A 24,337-nucleotide genomic window follows, 5' to 3' on the forward strand; every position below is an offset into this window, starting at 1 on the left:
ACGCTCAGTCAGTAAACGTTAGGAGGGAATCAAGAAGCCCAGCAGACGAGACTATGCCCGCAGAGAGGCACACAGCAATTTAATTTTTAATTTTGCTTCGTGGGGCGAGTTTACTGGACAGCACCACTCATCCTGTGAGTGGGCATTACCGCCATAGCAGCATGTAAAACACCCCCAATAGAAAGAACACCCCCACTGGGTTGTTCATTCTGTCACTTGTACCCAGACAAGTGTCACACCAAGGAACAGGAGCACCTGCCAAGGTGACCATGGGTGAAGGCAGTGTTCTCAAATGATAAGTCTGACAACTTCATGCATCTGTTTTGCTGATGCCAAAACATTCTCATGAATGTTTCTTGACTCTCACAAGTCAAGCCTGGCCTCAAGCCGGTCTTAGGGAGAAGAATTAACTACCAGAACCTCATCAAGCAGGTATGACTACTCTGAACTGGGCCCCTCATAGTGCTTAACTGTATTTAAACACCCGGCTTCTCTGAAGCTTGACAATGTAAAACAATGAACTCTTGCTGGCATGTAAATGATCATTTATGTATCAAAACATAATTTACACTTTAATTACTTACATCAGATTTGCTTCAAAAGATGTGTATTGAACTTTCACTACAATTCCCAAACCACTGTATTACCAATTAACCAAATTTTCTAAACTTCTATTTTCCATCATTAGACATCCAATCTATACGCAAGCCATAAGACCATTTTATTGTACATTAAACTATCTTGATAATATACTTTGATTCATTTTCCTATTATATGAATTATCAAAAACTTTCATATACATATTCATTTATCAACAACAACGTGTACAACTGCTTTATCTAAATGGTATATACTAGCTATATATTTGCTCTTCCATTACTTATATCAGTGCAAGTCTTGAGCATTCTTAACATTCTTGAATAATTTATTTTATAATTTACTTTACATTTAGCCTTCTTAGATAACCATTACGTTCTACATTTAATGGCACACCCAATGTCCTCGATAATTAATTTAATTAAGAAACTTCATGTACGTTTATATCTATCTAGTCACTCCCAGCCAATTTATATTTCCTTATTTCACAACACATTCTTTAAAAAAAAATACAAAAACATATCCTTTAAACCATCCTACAAACTCTTTTTAAAACCCACAGTTGACCTGTTTCTTCCAAACTTTATCAATACCACATAAGAATATACAGTATTTAATAAAAAAGAAAATAAACTGCAGGTCTAGTGGGCCCGATGAGGCAGCTCCTCTATTTTATAACTAAACAAACTCATTTGTATATGCAAAGAAATCGCAAAAACGCTGTCCGTGGGTAAGAGGGCCCATTTGGGGTTAATTAGGTCGCTGGTGTGCTGGTTCCTTGTCCTGCTCGAAACACTTTCTCCACCATATACAGTACTGTCTAAACCTACACTTAAAACAATCCAGCAATCCAATATATACTGTATTATGTAATATAACGTCTTATTATGTTACCCGGTAATTTGTTCCATAAATCAACCACCATTTCCAAACCAGAATCACTTTGATTTCACCTCTTGTATTCATCGAGGATAATCAATCACAAATTCATTTATGCAAAAGAAAATATTAATTATTTTGATTAATTTATTAACAACAGTAGTCATTGGTATGTACAAATAATTGTCAATGTAACAGTCACAGGTTTCACACTGAGTTATTTCATGACAATATGCTTTTAAATTATTAACAAAGAAAATGATCCACTGATAGTTAAAAACTAATAAGTATATATATATATATTAATAGGTAACATAGTACTAGACTACTACCTATAGGAATCTTATGACAAAGCAATACAAAAGACACTTCTTTTTTATATCTTTGATACAAAACTAGATTTCTGTGCAACTTCCTCAAACTACAGAAGGGGGGCCTAAATACACTACAACTTAATCCACCTCAAATTTAACCAACAACAACTCATGGGAGACTCATGACCTTATACTATACCAAAGTGCATTACATGATCATGATTGAGCTGATAGCAAACAAAATTAAAATGAAGAGTGGCACACTAGACACAGGTTGTGGATTCCTGCAACATATTGAACAGGTTGTGGATTCCTGCAACATATTGAACATACGCTAATCTTAAAAATGTCTGTCTATGTGAGGAGGAACACACTGTGTGTGTTGAAGTGCTGTTTTTGTAATAAAATATGAAAAATGTGGTAGCCTGCACAATTCAAATTGCAAAATATAATTTATAAAAAAAAATTTATATAAAAAAAAAAGCTAGGGGAGGTGTGGCAGGTGGACAGAGGCAGGGATGTGTAGAGGAAAATAGTGAAGAAAGAGAAAGGAGGGGGGGGCAAGAGGCTAAAAAATAGAGTACCGAGGGTACTGAAACTTCAGGCTAAAGCACAGTATTTTCTCTATAGAAAGATGATTTACCATACATAATAAATCAAGATCTTGTTCTTACAAATTTTCCATCATGAAAAAAAAAAAAAATATGAGCCTTACTACCTAAAAATACTATGAGCTCGTAACAAAGTCTATTGTTTTATATTTGAGTAACCAGTGTAGGCCCAAAATAATGGCTCAACTTCAGATCCGATGGTCTCGGTTCCTGCAGGTCGGCGTTCAATCCCCGACCGTCCCAGTGGTTGGGCACCATTCCCCTACCCTCCCCGTCCCATCCCAAATCCTTATCCTGACCCCTTCCCAGTGCTATATAGTCCTAATGGCTTGGTGCTTTCTCCTGATAGTTCCCTTCCCTTCAGCTTCAGACCAAGTAGGCCCTTAATCCAGATCCTTGAGAAGGAAGACAGGACACATGAGAGAGAGGAGGGAAAGAAAAGGAGGGGGGGGGGGGAAGAGACATGACAAAGGGAGAGGGGAGGCAGTTGGGGGGGGGAGAGGATGATGGGGAGAGGATGGGAGGGGGGGAGAGGATGGGAGGGGGAAGAAGAGGATGGGGGGTGAAAATAATGGTGGTGGGAGAGGATGAGAGGGGGGAAGAGGACGGGAAAGTACATGAAAGGGAAGCGGAGGCGATTTGTGTGTGTGTGTGTGTGGGGGACGGGGGGGGGGGGAAGGAAAAACACAGAGCAGTAGATAAAGGGAGCTTAGGGGAAGATAAATAGGGAGAGTGAAAAGAGGGAGAAGGGGAATTGAGAAAAGAGAGATCAATATGGAGATGGGGTGAGAGTGAAAACAGCAGTGTGACAGACATCGAAGAGGAGACAGAAGAACGGAAAGGGCAAGAAGAGGGATAAGGGACATGGGAGTAGGTGATGATTCTGGCACTCGTGGACGATCCTGGAACTGCTGAATGTTGAACACTGGACCTCTCGAAGGCTGCTCCGGAACACTTCGCACTGCCGATGAACTGTCCCACGGCTTCTCTGCTGCCAACTGGAACTGCTGCTTTTCTTGTAGACTGGAACACTGCTTCAGATACTGGGCCCCACTGGAAATGCTGCTGGTAAAATACTGGTGGAGACTGGAACAATTCTGGATCAATTTGGAACAAGACAATGTTCCACAATCTGATATCCTACAGGAGTGGAGGGTGTAGGAGCATTGCAAGCTGCTATTGCTGCTGCTGTTCAAAGGATAACTTGCAACTGTAGAACTGGTTCAGTCAACCAGTAGAAAGTATTGTCATTCCCTAATACCCGAATGACGGCATGAAAATCAAAGAGCTGCAACCCAACTGGTCCGAAGATCTTCCTTCCTCTGGCATTTTCATTTACACCAAACCTACATGTATGAGGATGGAATTCCTAGTATGAAAACTTTCAGATAATACCAGCAAACTGAGGACTCTACAACCAATAAATGGAAGCCAAAACAACTCTAAACTGTCCACTTCACTGCTTTGGTCCATAGAGTGTACTGCTTTATCTTGACTTCCAGAATGCATTATTCCACAAGAGTTCAAAACTGTATTGTAACTTTTAGTCTCCCTGTTTGCACTTGTGAATCCTGCTACTTGGAACTGTAAAGGAATGTCACCACCATATGTAAAACTGCAAATGTGAAAAGGTGATTTGACGAGGAACATTTGCCAATTTAGAAAAGCAAACTTTCACTCATATTATGCTGGAGTAAATGAATTCTTCTTACAGTGTATGACAATATAAATGCATATTATCTTGTTCTTAAACTGCAATATCCCCTCTCCATGCTTCATTCTTTACGTACCTGAAAATGGTATAGGATAAGGTACATTTCAAGAGAACTGTATGATTAGCCCTTTAAACATTCCTCGGTGCCATGACGATCCTGAGTAGTCGTGAAGATCCGTTATTATCCTGAAGATCCTGAGTAGTCGTGAAGATCCTGCACCGTCTAATGCCCTGCACTCTCCCTACGGTCCTGTGGTTATGTATCACAGCTTACATGCCTGACACTAGGTGAAGGCTCCGATGACTGAGCTTCCCCAATAATCATTCAGATCGTAGGTTTTCGTGTGTGTTATTGTTGCAGACTTCAAATCGATGATAATGATGATGATGATGATGATGATAAGGATGACATGCCTGTTTATGTACAATGAATGTCAAGGACTGCATGACAATCTTCACTCATACATAAACTAAATGTTATAGAAAAGGATAAAACAAAATAAAACTGTAATTTCATGTTGATATGGGAAGGAAGAATGCCTGGGGCTAATGGGGAAAAAGGTTATATCAAAAGTGAAGACAAAGTTCTGTTAACAGAATGCATGGGGTGTTCTCCAATACAGTCCAAGCAACAGGATAATTCAATTTCGTCTTCTTCTAAGGAGTTTCACCTCCATTAGTTTTTTGTCTGTCTCCAAGTTTTTCTGTCCCTTTGTTAAAGTTTGTGCATTCCCTACAACATTAGGTCACTGTTCTTCAATTTAGTTCAATTCTACTTTGTACTTTTCAGTTTTCCATACACCAGGGAATGTTTAGTAGCGAGAAATCCACATTCATCTCTCCTTTTTCATAAGAGAAGTGAGTTTGATGCATAAAAACTGCATCCACTGTGTACGCATGCACTCCAATTTAGGTTCATGGAAATACTTACAAATATTTATGAGCAAGTCTAGAACTCCATCTTGTCATTAAAATACAATAAACAGCCATCACATACACACACCAGCCACCTACCCCTCAATGCTCAACTTTTTAAAGACAAATCTTCAGTTTGACACCAGTCTTTAAGCACTTCCACTAGGTTTCCAATGAAATATATCATTGCCATTGTCCTCTTTCAAGCATAACGTGCTATGTTGCAATAACATCAGCGGTAGATTGTTTGCAGTCTATTTTCGATTTTGACACATCGGTATACACTAAACTTATGCTGCTTTCAAATTTCTGCCATTCCTCTTGAGTTCCGAGAGCCAACTCCGACTTAATAAAACTGACATCTAGACTACCCGGCCGATAGCTACAAGGAAACAAGAGGAGGGGATTAAGAAGCTGCATCATCATTCTCTTGTAGTTTATGCAGACATTTAGCAGAGGAATTTGAATTCTTCACTCAAGTTTCTGAAATGATAACTGTTAAAATACTCACGATAACCAAAATTAATGGTAAAGTGTTCTGAAAATACAAACTTTAGTAATCCCAGAATATATTTGCATATATTCACACCTACCTATTCAATTGGTGACAAATTAGTTTTTAAAATTTATGTATTAAGGTATAAAAATATATATGTATCAACATTGAACATCCTTTAAAGTACTGTATTCAATAAATAAATTTAATATGGTGCTTTAGTGATCTATAAACAGTATTAGGTAGTCAACTATAACACCTAATTTCTTGGTTTTGAAATTAAATAATAATACATAAGTATAAAGAAAAGGGATGACTGGTACACTGGACAAGATTTAAAATAATAAAAATGCTATCACAATATACCAATTTTCTAAGCAATTCTGTCATATTACTATTTCCTGCATTTCAAGCAGGGTAGAGCATGCAGAACCCTTCACAAATATTCCCATGAGCAGCAAGCTTCACACGTGATGAAGATCCAACAGCATCAAGCGAAACATTTACAAAAGGACTCCATGATACTATTCTGTCTACCATATAAGCCTGCCAGTTGCTACTTATTTTGGACACGAGGACACAAAAGTTGCTTTAGCTAGAATATGAAGGAGGAATTGAAAGTAGGATAAGAAAAGGACAACTGCTGAAAGAATATAACAAGAGAGCCATAAAAAAAGAGAGAGAGTAGATAGATCATAATCTAATCTTTCACTGTTCTGCTAATAATAAACTAATGCTAAAAGCTTATTTTGCTCTACGATTCTCTCGACCAAAAACGTATACTTATTGGTACAATTACTTAGCATACCATACAAAAGAAAATCATTAGCATTACCTCATATCTTTCAACAAGAGAAAAAGAGAAATTGTGTGCTTGTTAATAAAGCCATATTGAACTATGTTAATAAAAAGAATCTTAATATTATTTTAATATACAAACATATACAAACCCTTTAAGCATCGCCCTTAATGCCTGCTTCTCTCCCTCTCCGCCAAACCAGTCGACAAGATATCCGGCCATCTTTGGAGCATTTCGGTAAAGCTGAAAGAACGATGATAGTTTCCCAGTGACCATGCTGCACGTAACTTAAGGGAAAAACCAATGCACTCATCCTGCTTCTGCTCCACTGTAAGACCAGCCATTAGAGATGTTATGTCTGAAAAGGAGATACATAAATAAAAATATAATTTTAAAATGAAATGTACTCACTAAAGAATAGACAGTTTGTAAAAACCACAAGATTAAAGAAGAGAGAAGGAAGGGTTACGCTCAAATTATGAAGGTTTTTAAGCCACGTCATACAAAGCCATGACATGGCCTATTCTGAACAAACCCACAAGGGTGGTAATGCAGTCCTTATGGATTAGTTCATTTGATATACTGTACTGTATAGTATCACGATATGTGATACTATTGTGATATTGTGATTATTGTGATATGTGTGTGTATGGCTTATCTGTATCTTCAAGACTGCTGTCAGAGTAGTCAACTTACCTAGGGTGTTCTTGGTGAAGATGTAGTAAAGGAGTCTGTAAGCTATAAATTCAAGTGTGTTTTCTCCGCCCACTTCACCATACAGCTGCTTTAGCTGACTCTGGCACTGATTGAACTCTTCGTGATCTCCTTTTTCCAAGGCAATTCGAGAATGTGTTTCATATACCTGCAATAATGAGGGAAGATTCTTCAGAAATGGGTAAAGAATCTAAGCAGTAAATTAAATTCTAATTATAGTAGTTTATTCAGTGGTAGTGAACGGTATTGAAAAATATATAGTTCCACAGTAATAAAAAGCTATCAGTTATAAACAATCTATGGTAATCATTCAAAATTTAAACTCCTACTCTATTGCACTGTTAGCATAAATTGTGGTCAAGTAACTACTACAGTACATATATCAACAACAATCAGGATTGAAATGGTTTTCAACCAAAGGTAGACAAAAATGTCACAAAAAACGGGGCTCTGTCAGCTATCCTTTTGCCTCCTGGCTCGCTAAAACCCTGACACCTTACCTTGGCACTTTTCCCCTGCCCACCTTCGTCACTCTCAGGACTTCATAGAAAGACTGCGCCTGCAGCCCTTTTGTAAAAGTCACAAAAAAAATCACAAACACACTTAGAAAATAGTGTTTGAAATCTGTGAAAAAATTGGCCAAAACAAATTAAGTCGCAAGTTCTACCACCTGTGGCCGATTTACACGTTGACCAATTTCGTTTCAACTTCACATCCTTAGTGACGGATATGCATTCTCCAAGATGTAGAAGCCAAAAACAAAAACTACAATTTGGCCCCCCCCCCCATAAAAAAAAATATATATTTTTGGACATTGCTGGAACAATGTCATTGGACAATGACATTGCCCAATGCACAAAGACATTGGCATTGGGCAATGTATTTATATGATATATAACAAAATACAGCATAATAACACTTATTCATTATTATTTGTGTTATTATGTATTACTCAGTAATGTTAGAAAGGCACCAGCTGCATCCACTTTGTGAACCCTCCTTACTGCTTTCTTCTTCTTTGTGCATTGGACAGGTGCTTGCATTTCTTTATCACTGCATTATCCCTCAGTTCCAATTAATAGGAGCTGTTCTTATCAACACTTTCTTTTTTTCATTCATATCAAATCCATTTCTTAACATATTGGGATGAAATTTTCACGACGCTGTTGCCAAAAAATTGGAGTTTTGCATAACATTTTCAAGTAATTTTCATTAAATTTGAATACAGTATTTGTTTAACTCCCGGCCCCTTAATGGTTTGGACTTATTCCACCACATGTTAGTAAATACTTTCACATCAAATAAAAAAAATTCTTGGAAAGCTCCAAGAGGTTTCAACTAGTTTCTATATTAATATTCACCTGAACTGTAAAGTCATCTCTGACACCTTGGATGGTCAAGTCTTGTCGTAACGATTTGAGCTGGTCACAGGCATATCTGTAATCTTGGTTGCGCACCCACTGACGTTTGATGTGCTCCAAAGAGCGCTTCAGGGTATCCACTGTTCTGACTGTAGAAGGATCAGGTGCCTAAAAAATTAAATGTAAATGTAAAAAATCACAATGCTTCATTTAAAAAATTGCTACATAATTTAAGTCACTCACAAATTATAACATCATATCAAGTTAAAAATTAGCTCGTCAAGGAGCTGTCCAAACAAATTTACTTACTGTTGTTAATCGAAGGTAAGGCTTTTCAAGAGCAGTTGAGGTTCCTACAATGTGCATTGATGTCCAGTCAATATCATCTCCATCCACTGTAAAGGTGTTACTAATAGTTTTAGTAATATTGATTTGCTTCTTTTTCCGTTGAGATCCTGGATTTGGAGCCCCTAGGCCCAGACCACCTGCTCTTGGACCACCTGCTCTTGGACCACCTATTCTTGGACCCCCTACTCTTGGACCCCCTATGTTTGGACTTCCAACTTCATTAGCATTAAAACGAGCAGCTCTCTTCTGCAGCCTCTCAGAGGTACTGAACTCGGGATCAAGACTCATACGACCATGTCTTGAGTAGAAATGGGAATCCGCTAACCTGTTAAAAGAACAGTGATTACATGACGCAAAGACAAAGATTTCAACTAATTATATTTGAACTTTTATTAGTATGGCTTCAATTGGAGAAACTTACTACAATACTGTAGTGCTTGAATGAAGATGAAGACCCAATAAATGTGTAAGTGTATTAAAATCCAAATTTTCACATGTAACCTACATCCTTTCTCAAGGTACTGTATACAATGTTCAGAACATTGTAAGTTACATCCAAAAATTTGGTGTTTAATACACATACTAATGTATTGGGTCTTTCCTTCACCTTCATTGTTTCAATTGTTGCTAAGAAATTTGAGATAGTATTTAATTGTTTAATTAATGAGTTTCACATTCCAATACCATCATTGTCATTACCCCCCCCCCTTTTATACTTTTACGGAATGGGGACGCATCAGCCTTAAGTAACAAGGGGAGCCGAAGTGGGAAAGAAATGCACAGATATTAGATACAATGCACTCATTCATTAAATATACCATTTTCACTATGAAGCATACCAAAGAAAAAAAGGAACAAGCACAAACACACTCGGGTAAATTATTTATGTTGAAACCCTAACCAAATGGACAACACTGTACCATAATGACCCTGAAAATACTAATTAAGCTACCACTCTTTGTTTCTAAGAAAGTGTCCCCAGCACTAAGCAACTAAGAATGTGGCTTGGTTCAGACATAGTACTTTCCTGCATAACTAAGAATAAGGTTATCTTTAGTAATAGTACTCTCATGGATAACTAAGAATGAGGTTTGGTTCAGTCAGCAATAGTACTCTCATGGGTAACTAAGAATGAGGTTTGGTTCAGCAATCGTACTCTCATAGGTAACTAGGAACGAGGTTTGGTTCAGAAGTTATTTTAGCTCAATGTTTTCCGACTGTAAAGTGAATAGTACAAAATTCGACTATCTAATTGCTTAGAATGGCAATCTTTGTACTATGGTGTACATAGTTACAAAAACTACTGTTCTAAACAGGAGAATGGGTTGTGTTACTGTATTCCCATTTACTTCATTTTGTGTGCTACCAATACATGGTCACATTTATCAAACGCCCTTGTGAAGTCCATGTATACCACATCTGCATTTTGTTTTTCTTCTAATACCTCATTGATTTTGTTAAAAGTGGTCAAGTAGCTGCGAGAAACCTGATCTCTCCGCTCTAAATCCATGTTGGCCTGGGATGTGGAAGTCACTGGTTTCCACGAAACTAGTGCCGACTCCTGATCGCTCTCAAATACTTTTATTATGTGGGACGTTTGTGTTGTTGACCAGTTGCACTATGAAACACAATAAACATTAAACTTCTCTAAAGATCCAATCCTTCCCAACAAAAATTTTTGTATCCACATTACACCTCATTAGTATTAATAGTACTCAGCCTCTGTAATTCATATAAACCTGAAAATTCACCTTTCACTTGTACCATTACCAGTTAACATCTCGCACAACTTTATAATAATACACTTCCATAATTAAGTGACTTATAAATGTACATTACTCACTTGTTCTTTGCCTTAATCTTCTTGCCTTTTCCTCCTCGACTACTCACTGGGCTTCGTCCTTTCTTTGAATTCAGCCGTATAAAAGTCTTGTTTTCATCTTCAGAATCTGAGGAGGTGTGGCGGCGTTTACCATCACGTTTTCCTTTTCTGTACATAGGGGATCGTGATCTTGACCGTGAATAGGATTTTGATCGGGAACGAGATTTCGATCGGGAGTGAGATCTTGAATGAGACTTTGATCGATGTGTTCTGTTTAAAAAAAAAGTAGAAATGATCTGATCACATGAGGCTCAATAAACAATCATTTGTCTCCTATGCTAGAGTGTAATACGATAAAAGCGACATTACTAAAGTATTAATACAAATACTTCTCTCCTTCGTTCCCTTGTCATTCATCAACCCCACACCATTTAATTCTTCATATAATTATCATATATTGACATATATGTCAAAATATCATAGACATGAAATGTTTTATGATATATTGACATATTTATGTCAAAAGATAATACACATTTTTGACCTTTTCTTTCAATAAATGTAGTCAAATCAGCATTTTTGTAAAATTTTCATCATTCATCCAATATCATATATCCTGTAATTATATAATATTATTTTACGAATAAAAAATATTACAAGGGGCCCGAGGAAAATTTTTTTACGTACAAAATATTAATATTTTTCATGAAGTCACTAAAGACAGAGCATATCAGTATTAGTAATACATAACCTTTTGCCACACGAGTCTTTCAGCCAAGTTGCTACCATTTACTTCAGGAATGCCATGTATATATATATTATATTCAAGGCTTATTTGTACTTTATTACTGAAATCACCCATCACAATCACTCTTCAGATTCTTGGAAAAAAATACAAATTTCACTCCCAACCCAAAAAAATAGCTACCTAGGCACACCTTCAAATTTGAAATTCATGCACATCCACGAACTAAATCATGACACTTATTTCCCACTTATCACACTTATTTCATTAAAAACAATCTGAATACATTCAGAAAAACCACCTATACATTCCGACTTTATAATCATTATCCCATTTAAATATTTATTTTTGCTTCCTTTCAGCTTTGCCTTGTATAAACCTAGCATATCAAACTTGTATATTTATGCATCAAGATGTTACTGTCTTATGATGGTAAGCAAGTGTTAATCCAAAAATACACTATCTATTTTAAAAGATTATAAGTATAACACTGTGCTGGATAACTGTATGCCAGCTAACTATAAAACATCTTATTTCAGATAACTTCACAAATCATCATCTACTGATAAATAGATATTTCAAAGTACAGTACCTCAATCCTCGGGCAGAGTACCCAGGAGACACCATTTGCTTCTTGAAAGGTGACTTCTTGTTTTGCTGTTTCATAGGACTAGTGGAACTTGTGTCTGATCCCGCATCACTGGTAGCACTCCAGGTCTTCACGTGTGACACCAAGTTAACTGCGGATGCACTGTGTATGCTGGGAAGAGATTCTTCGTCCCAATTCTGAAAAAATAAAAAAATAAAATAATAATATACAGTGCATTTACTTTAGCTACTGATATGTATACAAATTTTCCTAGCTTAAATAATTTTCCAGGAGAGTTAGTTAGCATCTGTATTATTTTGGCGATCTTTCAGAACTGCATTGCTGACAAAATTCAGAGAATAATTTGTTCTAATAAGTTATACAATGATGGGAAGTTTGGGACAATTAAGCAAACACTTCTAGATGCTATACTGTAGTTTTATGTGGTAAACTGAGGAAGGGGGGATTTACCCCTCTAGTAATAGGCCCAGACAAAAATAATTATCCAAAGAACGCATTAAGCTGCAGAGACTACAGTATATATCATTCACTGTGTCACACGATATGCAAAACATGCTAAATATCACTGGTTGCCAGAATATATACAAAGCAACATCAAAGATATCAGATTTACCAGGGATTTTACTGAGGAATACTAGGAAAGCAAAACGAATGATCTTCCTTTTCATCGAAACATTCCACAAGGAGGTGCATGACTGCAAGTGGGACAATGCGGTTTGGACAAAAAGAAGCAGGATGTTGTTCCACTAAGTGTTATGAGTTAACACTTAACTCATAACATAAATTGGTCACACTTGGGTGTGACCAATACGCAACCTAGCCAAAGCTGTTTCCCACCATTTATTACGGTGGTTGAAGGAAGGCGAAGGGAAAAGGTCACTTTAAAGAGCATGTAGTATATAACCTGTAATGCAAGCCCAATGACCCAATTCTGCAGTCTGCGGACCAAAAGGTCGCAGACTGCAGAATGAATGACTGGGTAGAAATCTGAACAAGACATGCTCTTCCAGGAAATATTGCAAGTATGGATAACCTTAATGGCAGTGTCCCAAAGTTCATTCAAGGTAACTCCAAAATGGCTGGGAACCCAGCAAATTTGAATGTCTAATATTTGCTAGAGATATGAAATAGACAATACTTTTGATCACCACAGGATTAAATGACTCCAGAGCCATGAGAACACAGAATCAACCACAATGACACAGGAATATTGACATGAAAGCAGCAGCTAACGAAGAGCATACAAAATTTAACATAGTTTCGGCCTAGTCCATAATCCCTTTTGTGCTTTTTTTTTTTGCCATTCCTCTGTCCCATGGGCACTGTGCTTAGGTCCCCTTAGCAGTAGATGTCGCTCTATTTGTTCCATTTCTTCTATCAGGGTTCTGTCCACATTTTTCTCAAGAGACAGTCCAGTAGGGTTAGGGCCTCTCTTCCTGTTGGAGGCCTTCAACAAAGTCAGATTTTCAGTCCCTTGTGATTCTTTACACTGGCCGTTTTTTTCCAGGTTCCCTTTTTGGTCGGTGCTAAGGGGGAGGCAGGGGATTGGCTTTTGGTCAATTTTACTCCTGATCCCACATTTTGTATGGCTTTCAAGTCCCCCCCCCCCTCGATTTGCAGTGAGGATGGTCTTCCTTTTCCTTCTGCATTTGGGACTGTCAGGTCGTGTTCATGTGCATGGTCCTTGGTATGTAGTTGCCCTGTACATGTTTGTTTCCAGTTTTGTCTCTGGTGTTTCCGGTTCCCGAGAGGTGACAGACTTTCAGTCCTTCCTCGGTCTTTGGGCCCATCCTCTAGTTCCTTCTACCAGTTTTGCTACTACCAGGCATTGCCACCCTTTTGGCATCTAGTTCTTCACCTAGTTCCTTTTTGTTTTTTTTCAGGGTTCAGTTCTGTGGCACCATTCTTCCTTGTCACTCGATGTGTTCACTTTGGAGGGTCTCCTGGGTGTTTCCAGTTTCCAAGTAGGATTTGGCAGACTTGTGGTTCATCCTTGGTCATTGGGTCCATCCTCCTGTGCTGCACATTTTACTACTTCCAGGGCCCTGCCTGCCCTTTTGGTAGCTCTTTCTTTGTCATCTTCCTCTTTTGGTTCTTCAGGGTTCAGTTCCATGGTAACATCCTCCCATCATCTGGTGTGTTCATGGATGCCTCAAGCTCTGATTGGGGCTTTATGACCAGTGCACACCAGGCCTTCCAAGGTCGGTGATCAGGACCATTCTGTCAGGTACACAGTATGGTGCATGATTTTGGGCTGTGTGGCAAGCTCTGCGAAGGATTTGGCTTTCTTTGGGCACTGTTCTGCATCTCCATTCCAACTGCTCCCCAGTGGTTCTTACTTTGTACTTCAGGGAAAAGAGATGCCACTTCGATCTTATCTTTTGGAGCTGGACTCTTTATGTAGCTTGTCTTCTGGATTCTCGGGGTTTAGTTCTATGAGTGGTTCACGTGGACTGAAATAATGGATACAAACTGATAAGTTCAGTGACAGAAATTACAATGACATATATTGGTCTGAATAGAAATACAATAGACTTGTGATTGCTGGAGTGTTTCAAGAAGAATGGAGCATCAACGATGCAACATTCTGCTGGTTCTACGAGATGTTTCGTCGACCTGCAGTGGACCTCATGTTGGCATGGAACTGGCAACTTCCTTCTTATGTGGCTCCATTCACTGATCACAAGGCACTCACGGTGGATGCCTTGTAACTAGACTGGTCAAGGTGGTAGTGCATTTACCATTTTTCCTCTTCTGTTGTTGCTCTGGGTCTAGTCCAGTCCAGTCTGGAGTTGTCCTCAGGAAGAGTGATCCTTCTGGCTCCACGATAGCCGGTTAGCCTTGGTTCTGGCTCTTCTTGCCCAGTGTCATGAAGGAAGCCGGCCTCGGATGAAAGGGGGGGCTGTGATGATCTCTGTTTGGAACCGTGTAGATGCGGGGCTCGGATGTCCACCGCCTGGGTCTCGTGCAGCCCAAGCCCTGCTTCAGGAGGCTGGGGTCATTCTTGCCCTTGCTGTGGTGGTTCTTCTCCGGCCACGACCACGGCAGTCTCCAGGTTTGGAGCCCCTGTGCCTTCTTTTACCAATTTTGAGGTAAACTCCGGAGCTGGAGCCCCTAGGGCATTTCGTTGTTGCCTTCAACCTCATTCTGACAGTTCCTGTGATGGCACTGGAACGAATCGTATTGGCATTTGCCTTTCCATTGGAGACTTTCGGCGTCGTGGAGAGGAGGGACCTGCTGCACAGGTGACAGCTTCCTTCCCCGTACCAACCTACCCTGACTTTGCGCCCTGGAGATGCCACTCCAGACCAACAACCAGAGCGCCACTCCATAGTCTCCCGAGACTAATGGATGCCTACTACTACTATGCTGTTTGAGGAAAACTGAAGGCATAGGGTACTGATGGGATGACACAGCAGCAGGTAACACACACCCACCCACACCACAAAAGGTCTGTGAACACCGAGGGTTGAAATAATTTCTCATAATACTGTACAGCCACTCTATTCCTATCTAACACATGGACACACAGCTCTACATCTACTAAATTGCTCTCCAGTTACAATGATCAGTTTCAATATTATCAATATCTGTTTTTTGCTCAAATTTGAGTACTTGTATTTCAATGGAAACCTATAGGAGTACTAAATAAACAAGCCTAGATTATACTCCTATCAGGAATACCCAATATGTAAATACATATTAAAAGTAAAATGTAAATCCTCTATTCTCTCCTAACTATATCCACCCAAACCTGTTCATTCTACTTTGTGTATGTTGTTCACATACAAAAATAAATAACTTTGAGCATATTTCTCAGCTTTCCTCCTTTCCTGCAACCCGGAAATTCATTAAACCCTACTTCCTTACCACTCTCATCATTATCCAACCATCCATTATACTGTACTATCATGAGCATGTTTCTCAATCTTTCAAGTCATGGCATACTTTATGGTCTGAATGGGACACTTGATCCCATCCATAGGCTTATTACGTGACTGTCCGAGTGTCACATGTATTTTCCATGTAGCCCAGTGTTGACACTACCTATGAGTAGACATGACACACTCGTATAAAATGCTAAGATAAAGTATCAACCCATTCAATATTTACCTACCAAAAATAAATTTATCAACCCCCATTCAATATTTACCTACCAAAAATAAATTTATCAACCCCCATTCAATATTTACCTACCAAAATCTAAATTTATCAACCCGTTCAAAATTTACCTACCAAAAACTAAATTTATTATCTCTCAAAGGTTGAGCAACGTACCTGCACAACCGGGAGTTGGGGTTGAAATACTTCTGTGATTTTCCGAGCGCCATTTGAAGTAGGACACGGGTGAATTCCCCCCTATAAAATCATTGAATATATGGCATCATTACAGGCCAGTCAGCAAAATTATTTCTACCCCAGCAGTGTCCACACAGACGTTGAGGAGTGAACAGTGGCGCAAGATCGCTATACATAAAAAGTACTGAATGGAAGCCATTCAGATTTTGAGTGTTGAAAGTAATTACAGTAATAGTATTCTTATGATAATCATAAAATTGTTTTAATATGCGAGTAGTAAAGCTTAAACTTGAAGTATATTTCATATAAATTCAGTATAGCTATTGCATCATGTTTTTGCATTTTCAGACACTTCCCATTGAACAGATGGGAAACCCCTGCTTATATAAACATTTTTAGGCAAAATTAAATTTTTCTTTCAAGTATATTTTCCCAATATAAAAGTTGCTTTTCTACAATTATATTAATTTAAACACATTTAATTCTTCAGTAGTGCAGAAGACAAGCCTTTTTAATTTATATCCTAAGTGGTTAATGATGGATGCAATAGACAGTCACAGGTAACACCGTGTCACAACTATAGGTCTACGGTAAACAAACTGAAATGGAGTCCTTTCAAGGTAAATACTCTACCTAATATGAGAATAAGAATAGCCAATTACCAAAACAAAACAAATTTAAATTGTGTATAAATAGTTTTAAAACAATGATCAATGAAAACTTACTTTAGTCCACAGTGTTCCATTATTTGCTGCTTGTGTAAGCTTCCCCTTAAGACATATTTCAACTTGGTCTTTGTCCAATTCTGTGACACAGCGAGCAAAACACCGCCCAACGTAAGCCCTGTGAAGGTAGCATGTTATCTATACAGTAATGATCATAACTTCAAAAAAATCTTTGTTTATTTTTACTTAATGACCAATGATTTAGGATGTAAAATATTGGACACAAAGCAGGTGAAAATAGTATATGACTAAACGATAAATATTATCTAATGACTATACTAAAATTCACTTACTTCAGACTTTCAGGCCAATCCCCACTTGCAACTAATCCAGTCATTCCTTTTATATCTTTGACTGCTTTTGTTTCTTGTGTATTGTTTATTGCATTTTGGCTTTCATTAACTGAGGCGTTATTGGATGGAGGCTGCCCATCTGCATTTTCTTTTCCAGTTAATGAACTAATGGAAGGATGTTGCTGTTGCTGCTGCTGCTGCTGTTGCTGGTTATTCATAAACTGCATCTTGTTCCATGGGTTGTTGGACATGACTATATTAGTTTTATTCTTTTTATTCTTCTTACTCTTATGACTAGTATTATGTTGCTGATAATGCTGCTGTTGCTGATGTTCATGATGTTGTTGCTGCTGCTGCTGCTGCTGTTGTTGTTGTTGTTGCTGCTGCTGCTGCTGCTGCTGCTGCTGTTGTTGTTGTATTTGTTGTTGCTGCTGCTGCTGTTGTTGTATCTGCTGCTGCTGCTGTACTTGTTGTTGTGCCTGCTGTGCTTGCTGTTGTGTTTGCTGTGCCTGTTGTTGTTGCTGCAAGACATTATACCCAAGGCCTTTTTTACTTGGAAGATTAAATTTTACAGGACCACCAGAGGCAACTGGCGAGTTTGCTCGACCCACAGGTGGCTGATTGTAGTTTGATGGCGGCCCTCTTGGAGGCCCAGAGGGGCCATACCATCCACCAGTGTAGCCGCTATAATTATCGTAACTTGGACAATACGGCTGGTTATAGTTGTGATTATAACCCTGACTGTATTCCTGACTAGCATAATGTTGGGGTGGTGGAACATTAGCATTTTGTTGATTACTGCTATCTTGATGTTTTCCTGGAGAATTGTTGCTGGTTGTGTTTAAATTATTCATCTTATCCTGTCCATCACTTTCTGGATTCTGGCCAGCTGGTGGAGGACCAGGTGGAAGAGGAGGGTTATTGCTATTTCCAGAACTATTGTTGTTCTTATTATTGTTACCATTGTCAGATTGTGGTTGTTGTGGAGGTGGGCCAGATAGTCCAGGTGGTACACCATATCCCCAAGAGGCTTGCTGTTGGGGAAAAAATTATTAGGTTCAACTATACATACAAAATAACATCATGTGCACATAACCGTACCCATCCTCCAGTCTTAGCTTCTATATTCCTAGTTTTCCTTTATAATCAGAGGCACAATGGAGGGTAAAGGTTTTACCTTTAACTATTAGTTGAGCAATCTTATAAGATTTTCCTGCAAAAATTTCCACACAATGAATTTGCTAAAATTATAAGTATGAGTCAAGATACTCACAGGCCTCGTGCATATTATAAGATATCTTAAATGTATTAAATGGAAATTTTTTCTAAACATTGTACATTAGCACAAAATTATACTAATCTAGCAAAACTGTAGCTTCTAGCAATGAGTTACATCCTGTTAATATAATAAGATCCAAAATTCTCCCTACAGTACTATAAGCAAATATTTTTTTCAGCAGCTAACCCATGTGCAAAAACTTTTTTGTTTTTATTTTGTGATAGAAAATTATATGAAAAATATAGGAAACAAATTTAAAGGGATTCTCCTGACTACAGTACAGTATAATGCTCATCTGGCACATGCAAAAATTATGCTCAGATGATGAGTTTGCCATTGTGTCCTGGGGCCAGAGTCATGAAGCAGTTATGCAAGCACTTACGAACCTGTACACCTTTTCTCAATCTTTGGCAGCCTAGTTTACAATTATTAAACAGTTAATGACCTCCGAAGCACCAGGAGGCTGTTTATGACAATAACAGTTGATTGTGAAGTTTTCATGCTTGTAAACTGTTTAATAAATGTAACCAAAGCCGTCAAAGATTGAGGAGAGATGTACGTACACGTTCGTAAGTACGTACATACTTTTGCAATTACTTGCATAACTGTTTTGTGAATCTGGCCCCTGGAGTACATTTACTGTACAGTATACGTATGACGTGAAACTATTTACAGTACTGTACTCTCATTATTGCACAGAATTTAATGCATATTATCAATCGATATATATATTCTCAAATATTAGAATATATAGTATGTCCCACTCTACAAGTGAATAAATACTGTACTGCATTTCACTGCTAATCCATTTCTCTGGTCAATAAAATAATTAATTAAAAATTCATATAAATTATAAGACAACTACAGATCAAACAAAAATCATAGCTTCTATATTTATCTAATTCTAACACTTGAAAATATTGTACAGAACTACTATTGAACAGGGACATTACAGCACAACTACTGAACAGGACAATTACAATTTATACAAAATATGCCAAATACAACTACAGGAAAGTACAGTACTTACATATGCACCATATCCTCCATAATTGCCGCCACCATTGCCACCTCCACCAGGTCCGTAACCATTCCAGCCAGGTGGAGGGGGTCCTGGTGGACCATTATACGAGCCTCCGTAACCTCCATAGTGTCCAGGTGGACCAGCATACCACCCTCCCCCTTGTGCATGTCCACTGCCTCCATGCCATGGGGCCATCCCATGTGGACTGTTGTTCATATTGAAGCCAATCTTGTGCACACTGTTAAAAATAAATGAACTACATATTTTCTTATTTTCATCCAACGGAAGGTGGTAATCCCCCAGCCTCTTATCCAGGCATCCCTCACAATATAAACATATTATATCCCATACTTACTCTATATTTCTAATATTTCTATTACCCTGTGGAAGGAGGTTAAAACTTTCACAAAAATATAATTCACCATTACTGGTACTGCATTTACAACAATTACCACCACCACACTTCAGCAGTTACCCATTGGAATACCTCACCGCTACGTACTGGCAAGTCCTGGTATACAGTGCTTCTTATAAATTATCTGTACAGTACACACAATTATGTTTACTGCTTTCACCTAACTTGTCCCCCATACCATATTCTGTGTACTGTTCACGCTCAATTTCACTCAAATACAAACAATATAAATCTTAAAAATAGAAAATCCTAACCATCTCACACTAACGTGATGCATCAAATGAATATTGATGTGTAATGATGTAAGGCCGAAGAGGGAGAATGGCCTATTGACATAGCTTGGGTGAAGGGGAGGGGGGGGGTGGGTGTAAAATCCTGGTTTGTGCCTCGGAGAGGCTACGGGATCCATTAAGTTCAGTAGAACTTCGGTTTCAACCCTTTTAACCCTGTCGTAGCTCGGTCGATTCAGGCAGTGTCTGGGATGCTCCCGGACGCAGGTTCGAATCCTCGTCATGGCCCCTGTGGATTTGTTCCAAGCCATCTCATAATAAGCGCAACCCCCCCCCCTCCCCAATGTCTTGTGACATTGTCTGCATTCAGTGAATCATGTCATCCAGGACTATTGGAACAAAGACTGTTGCCCAATCACCTGTTCTGAGAATAGCAAAAACCAGAATACAGATGATAGACTGTGGAAGGTGAGGCAATGCCTCAGTGAACTGATTGGGAAGTTCAAAGATTTCTACACATACGTCAGGTCAGAAGCTGGTGACTGACAAATCACTTGTGCTTTTCAAAAGACATCTTGCCTTCAAGCAGTGTCCCCCCCTCTAAATGCCACAGTTTTGGACTTATATTCTTCATACTCTCTGACTGTGAAACAGGATGGTCACTGACATGGCATTATATTCTGGTACCAACGTAGACATTCTGAATAATGATCCTCATGCAATCCAACTACATGGATGGATGAGAAAATATCCATTTGCACATGGATGAGAAAATACTAAAGGCATTATTCTTGACCTTTGTAAGACCAAAGTTAGAATATGCAGCTGTAGCATGGGTGCCCATATCTCAAGAAGCTCATCAACAAACTGGAAAAAGTGCAAAGACATGCAACCAAATGGCTCCAGGAACTGAAAAACAAGACCTACAAGGAGAGATTTAGAGTTGTTAAATATACCAAATCTAGACGATAAAAGAAAAAGAGGTGATATGATCACTATGTACAAAATAGTAACAGGCATCAACAAAATTTACAAAGAATTTTTGAAAATTGCAACTTCAAAAGCAAGAGGACAAAAGGTTCACACTAAGGAAATAAAGCTGCCAAAAAAACATTAGAAAGTTCACTTTTGCAAACAGAGTGGAAGACAGTTGAACAACTTAAGCGAAAAGTCAAAACCATCAGTAGTTTCAAAACGTCCTATGACAAAGAGTACTGGGAACACAGGACACCACGAGCGTAGCTCTCGTCCTGTAACTACACTTAATTAATTATTGTATTTAAATTTTTTATATTATATTTATTATTTTTTTTATATTTATAAATATTTGTTATTTATTTAATTAATTTAGTTAATTACTAGCTGCAGGAGTGAGCATGAATTGATGACATCAGGAGATTTCTTTGCTTCAAGACAGCCATGGTAAGTCTTTTTTTTTTTCCTGTTATTAGGGAATATATTTTTTGTATTTTTTATTTATATACAATAGTTCTTACGTTCTTATACAGCCACTAGCACGCATAGCATTTTGGGCAAGTCCTTAATCCTAATTTTCCCCGGAATACGACATGCCAAATCGTTTAACAACCAGGTACCCATTCACTGCTGGGTGACCAGAGGCTACAGTTCAGGATTGGTGCCAAGTAAATCCTCCTCGGCCAGGATACGAACCCAGGCCAAAGCGCTTGCGAAGAATCAGGCGAGTGTGTTACCACTGCGCCACAGGGACTGGGCACAATTTTAACAAGGGTCACCTGTGTCTTTGCAAATACTGTACCAGCAAAATTTACTTGCATGCCACCCTGGGCACTAGTGTCTTATGTTCGCTACCCTGGTTGATACCTGGTTTACCTGCTTGATGGAGTTCTGGGAGTTCTTCTACTCCCCAAGTAGAGTGCCTTGGGGATTGATGGGGTTCTGGGAGTTCTTCAACTCCCCAAGCCCGGCCTGAGGCCAGGCTTGACTTGTGAGTTTGGTCCACTAGGCTGTTACTTGGAGTGGCCCCGCAGGCCCACATACCCACCACAGCCCGGTTGGTCTGGCACTCCTTGGTCTTGGGGGCCATGCCAGGTTTCCTGTACTTAACATAACAGGTTTCTCGTTTCCATAGAAACCCAAACTCTGTACAAGATATAGGATGTCATTTGTCATTGGCTTGCTTCTTTTTCCCCTTCTACTCTACCCTCCCGACATCCCTGGAGATATTTTGGGATACGACTCGAATTATAATTCTAATTGTTGAGGACATAAAGCCTGTACTTTGGCTTATCAAGGTCTCCCAAAGCCAACTACTGACCTTCCCCAGGTTGCAACCCACAACAGTTGCCTGACTCCCATGTATCTGTTTACCGCTAGGTGCACAGAGGCAACTGGTAAAAGGAAACGTACCTAACTGTTCCTGTCTTAACACTTTCGCTCGGTGATGATTCAGTATGGCATAAAAAATTTATTAAGACGACGGGAATGACGCAGTATGGCGTCATTGTGGGAATGACGCAGTATGGCGTCATTGTGGGAATGACGCAGTATGGCGTCATTGTGGAAATGACGCAGTATGGCGTCAAAAATTAAAAAATTTGACCCGTTTCTGGCTCGACTGCGGGTGGGGCGCGCTGCAGTTTTGGACATTATATGTATATACTCTTGTAGGGAATTTTATTGCGAACACATTGATATCAAAATGAAAGACCTAGGACAAGAATTGAGGTGACCAAAGTGAAAAGAGTATACACATTATACATATACTCGGCCCCACCTTGCGGTGGTCTGGCGCTCTCTCGCCCAAAGCGCGAAAGTTTTATCTAGAGATTGAACTCTGGCCCCTCGATTGTGTCAAGGACATAGACCTCACGTACGAAAGGAGAAAATAAGAGCCAGTGTAGAGGTGCCAAAAGCACAATCGGAGAGCACTATTTGTACATTATAAGAGGTCCAAGGCTGTTCAATATCCTCCCATCTAGCATAAGAAATACCGCCAGTTCCGGATCAGCCGGGCTGTGGTGGGTATGTGGCCCTGCAAGCCGCTCCAGGCAACAGCCTGGTGGACCAAGCTCTCACAAGTCAAGCCTGGCCTCGGGCCGGGTTTAGGGAGTAGAAGAACTCCTAGAACCCCATCAACCAGGTATCAAGCAGGCCAGAACAAAAGGAAACCAACAAAACATTTCAGTTTCCAGCAAGTGCTGGACCAACAGGGTTATAGTGGATATATGGACTTTGGGCCATTGCAAGCAACAGTCTGTTGCACAAAGTTATCACTAGTTAAAGTCTGGCCTCAGGCCGGGCTTGTAACGTAGGAACTCATAGAGCCCACTTCAGATACAATCTGATTTACCCAAGTGCCACTAACCTTAATGGCCTCGACAAGGACAGGAAGCCAACGGCTTGTCGAAGGCCCCCCCCCCCAGTAGCCTTGTGGCAAATCTAGGTGTACTTACCTATTAATGACTATGGGAGAGCGAGGTCTAGCGATTTATACCCTGCCTACTAGGCCTGGTGTACCCGTTGCGTTATTATTTATTCTGACGTTCGGGATTCTTTGTAACATTTGACCTTAAAGGTGCGCTACCTGGCCTGTCACAAGTGAACTCTTGCCCCCTTAAGATCCTCCAGGGGTCTAGACTGGACCAATCACGTCTACAGTAAGAGTGATAAAGATTACGCCACCCAAAAGGTGGCACGGGCATGAATAGCCCGTAAGTGGTGGCCCTTTTGAGCCATTACCAGTATCAATAGATGATACTGGAGATCTGTGGAGGTGCGACTGCACCCTGCGTGACGGGAGATGTCTCCCGTGTCGTCTACAGCACCCTACTTGGCACTAATATATCAGGACGAAGAAACAGATCTTGAGAGAATCTGAGCCCGTCTAATTTTAGAGACTATATAAAGTATTACTACTCAAGCCTCCCCCCTCACCACCGGCCGAATAGGTCAATAACACTCGCTACACAACCACACCATTCCGTATGGGCACATTATGCCTCGCTAGACCATATTACCTGAAAGGGTTTTGAAGTTAGGAGAAAAATATTGCCCCGAAATTTCTCCTGCGTCTGAACAACAAAAATGGCGACGGTGCTGGCCGACGGTCGCTGGAATAGGCAGCGCTCACAGTTCCCAAGTGTACACTCACCAATAAAAATGTATA

General features: G+C 39.4%; 1 pseudogene; it reads right to left on the minus strand.

The window, feature by feature from the left end:
- Positions 1–1,609: 1,609 nt before the first annotated feature.
- On the minus strand, positions 1,610–24,337 carry LOC138356730 (leukocyte receptor cluster member 8 homolog; annotated as a pseudogene).

This window comes from Procambarus clarkii, chromosome 7 (assembly GCF_040958095.1).
Source record: "Procambarus clarkii isolate CNS0578487 chromosome 7, FALCON_Pclarkii_2.0, whole genome shotgun sequence".
Lineage (NCBI taxonomy): Eukaryota > Metazoa > Arthropoda > Malacostraca > Decapoda > Cambaridae > Procambarus > Procambarus clarkii.